The sequence below is a fragment of the Quercus suber genome, unplaced genomic scaffold (assembly GCF_002906115.3).
Source record: "Quercus suber isolate HL8 unplaced genomic scaffold, Cork oak 2.0 scaffold_295, whole genome shotgun sequence".
Classification (NCBI taxonomy): Eukaryota; Viridiplantae; Streptophyta; class Magnoliopsida; order Fagales; family Fagaceae; genus Quercus; species Quercus suber.
The window spans coordinates 848,657-851,540 of NW_027069751.1; the positions used below are offsets into that span (position 1 = coordinate 848,657).

The 2,884-nt window shown below is 36.2% G+C and overlaps 1 long non-coding RNA gene across 1 annotated transcript; it reads left to right on the forward strand.

Annotated features, from left to right (window-relative positions):
- The first annotated feature begins 896 nt into the window (after positions 1–896).
- LOC136071230 (uncharacterized) lies at positions 897–2,359 on the forward strand. The gene is made up of 2 exons (XR_010632526.1): positions 897–1,067; positions 2,142–2,359. It is a non-coding gene; the product is annotated as an uncharacterized LOC136071230 (long non-coding RNA).
- The last annotated feature ends 525 nt before the right edge of the window (positions 2,360–2,884 follow it).

Here is a 2,884-nt window from a genome sequence, read left to right on the forward strand (position 1 = left end):
GTGTGTTTTGAATCTCGGGCTGAGTGGGCATGGGTTGTCCTGGCATGTGTCAAATTAGTACAGGATTTTTTTTGTTTATAAATAATTCGGTCGGTTAGGTTTGTACGGGTAAAAAATATTGAAATCCGAATCCGAACCGAATTATACAGGTTTTCTACTTGCCAACCCGTGACCGACCGTAGAGTGTATTCGGAGTCGCCTGTGGACCTTCGGTTCGGGCGGGTTCGGTCAGGCAGGTCGGTTGATCCGGGTCAATGGACACCCCTACTCCTTCTCATTTCTTTGCGGAAAAAAAAGAAGTTTACAATGCCCTTCACGACACCACGTAGTTTAAACAAGGTCTCATAGTCATATTCTTCACTATATCACAATATGAAATCATTGACTTTGTAATAGTAAAAATGGATATCATGTAACCACCCTCTTGCATGTGTGAGAGAGCGGTTAAATGCGTTTGGGTACATGTTGATGGTATGCACACTGTTTTAAAAACCGGACCGGACCGGCCGGTCCGACCGGTTCAACCGGGAACCGGATGCCAATTCGGTCCGGCTAAAAGTCCCATAACCGGTCAATAACCGGTCAACAACCGAAAAACCGGCCAAAAACCGGGGTTGAACCGAAAATTGGAAAAAAAACGGTTTGATGTCCGGTTCGGTTTTTAAAACCATGGGTATACCAGCTCCATATGTCAGGAGCATTTTCATTCAATAGGACAACTCTAATTGAGGGGAAATTATTTGGTAGTCCCAGCCAATAAAATTAAGCCACCTCACTAAAATGAGGTTACATCACCATATCTGCCATGTCATTCCAAGAAAACTGTCTCCTTGTAACGTCTTAGCTTTGTTATAACAAATTCAAAATTTTTCAAAAATTTAGACATGAATGGGCGGGTCATTGAAAATTTTTTCAAATCTCGTTTTTATTTTTATTTTTCTGTCTTTTGAATAAGGTTGGGGTTATATGCTTTCCCTAAATCTACTATCTTCGATGGGGACCTGTTTTAATACTCAGTGGAGATGGTGTCTTCTCCTCCGTGCCTGAAGTTTCAGCTGCAAATCGTCGTAAACCCACTCCTTCTCATCTCAGCCTCCATTCTCAGGAATTTAAGGGATTTAGTTTGTGTGTTTATTTATTTATTTTTATTTTTCCAGTCTTTCACCTTGTTTCTAAGTATTGACGCTTTGATGGCTAAGTCTAATTCTTTGGCCTAGTTATTTTCTTTTGGTTTCTCATTTCTGTTCTAAAAATAGCTTTTTTTTTTTTTTTTTAGCCTTGTTGAACTGCAAATATATTTGAATATTTTAGTTCTTTTACCGAATCATGAGTCCAAGCATCTTGTATTTACGTAATAGTACATTTTTGAAGTTGTTTAATGTTTGGTTTGCTGGCTCTCTCTCGTAGAATGTTGTTTGTATTTGTTATTGACCTGTGCTTTGTTAGTTTGGTTCTCCTTTTAATGTTGTAGTTCTGTTTTAGTTCTTCAGCTTTGTTGGTGGTCTCGCATCAAGTGGTTGGACCTAAATTTTGGGTTGTTGTTGACTTTATTCTGTTCTTGTTTTGCTGTTGGTTATCTAGCTTGTTTCAATAAAAAATGGCTGTTGGTTATCTAGCTTGTTTCAATAAAAAATGAGTATTGTTTCAATACTACGTTTTGGGAGGTGAGGGAATTGCGCTCCCCCCCCCCGCCCCCCCTCTCTTTTTTTCTTTTGTCGTTTATTAGTAGGGTAATTATTGAATTTTGATTTTGTATGCGTTTTGTACTTGTGGTTTATGTCTGTGTAAGTGTTATATATGATTTCTTGAGATGCATTTTGTGCTTGTGTTCTAAGTTTATTGTTTGTCAATTTTATTTTATTTTTTAAAATAGTCCTGGTTTCCAAAACTGTTGTTGTCCTTTATCTTTATTTACTTGTCTTAATTATTCTCTCTTTGTAGCATTCCATCATATACAGATGACATAAATAACTTGGAGGGCATGTTGTTGCTTTGTTTCTATTGTAGCTACTTAGGAGAGTGCCCTGTTTCTTTTTGTTTTGGGGTTAAGGCACTTGTCTAGGCTTGTGTTTTGATATTATTGTATCTGATGTGAGACTGTTAATCTCTCTCATGTTGCTTGGCATTTGATTTTGTGGCAGCTGGAAGCTTCAATGGATTGTAGAGTGAGCTTTGATACCAAAAAAACTTGCATAACAAAGAGTGAGGCAAGTCAAAGTGATCTAGGTAAGAGCCATTGGAGTTCACAGATATGTTTAGTCAAGAAGCAACAGATACATCAAATGTGGAACTATAATGTTATTATGGCCTTGTAATCAAACTTTATATAATGCAAGACATCAAAATTGTTCAACTTGAAGTAATTACTCAATTCTTTATAATACTTTATGAACTAATAGTCACGTAAAGAATGCATATTCCTTTGGTTTCTAGTTTCTTTAAGATAAAGCATAAATAGGAAAATCTATCATAGATGAGTACATATTGATTGCAATGATTTAAGGTTTTTTTTTTTTTTTGGGTTTTGTTTTGTTTTTGATATGATGATTTAAGGGCTTTGCCCTTTAGTGTTTAATAGTGCAAAAAAATTATCCAAGTTGTTCTACAAACTAGAATATATCAAATTTGAATTGTTGCTAAAAGCCTAAAACTGAAAATTAGCCTTGCCAACTTCAAAATACATCGACTTCAATCGATCATTGAATACTTCAAAGCCTTTTTTTGATAACAAAGGAGCAACATTTGGTACATGAAGCTTGCTTGGTGAAAAATGAATTCTAATGGTTGCTGAAAAATTCTCCAGTGCCTGGCTTTCATTGGAGAACACAATACTTCAACCCACACAGTAAGACAATTTGTATTAACCATAAATAGCTTGCCCAAA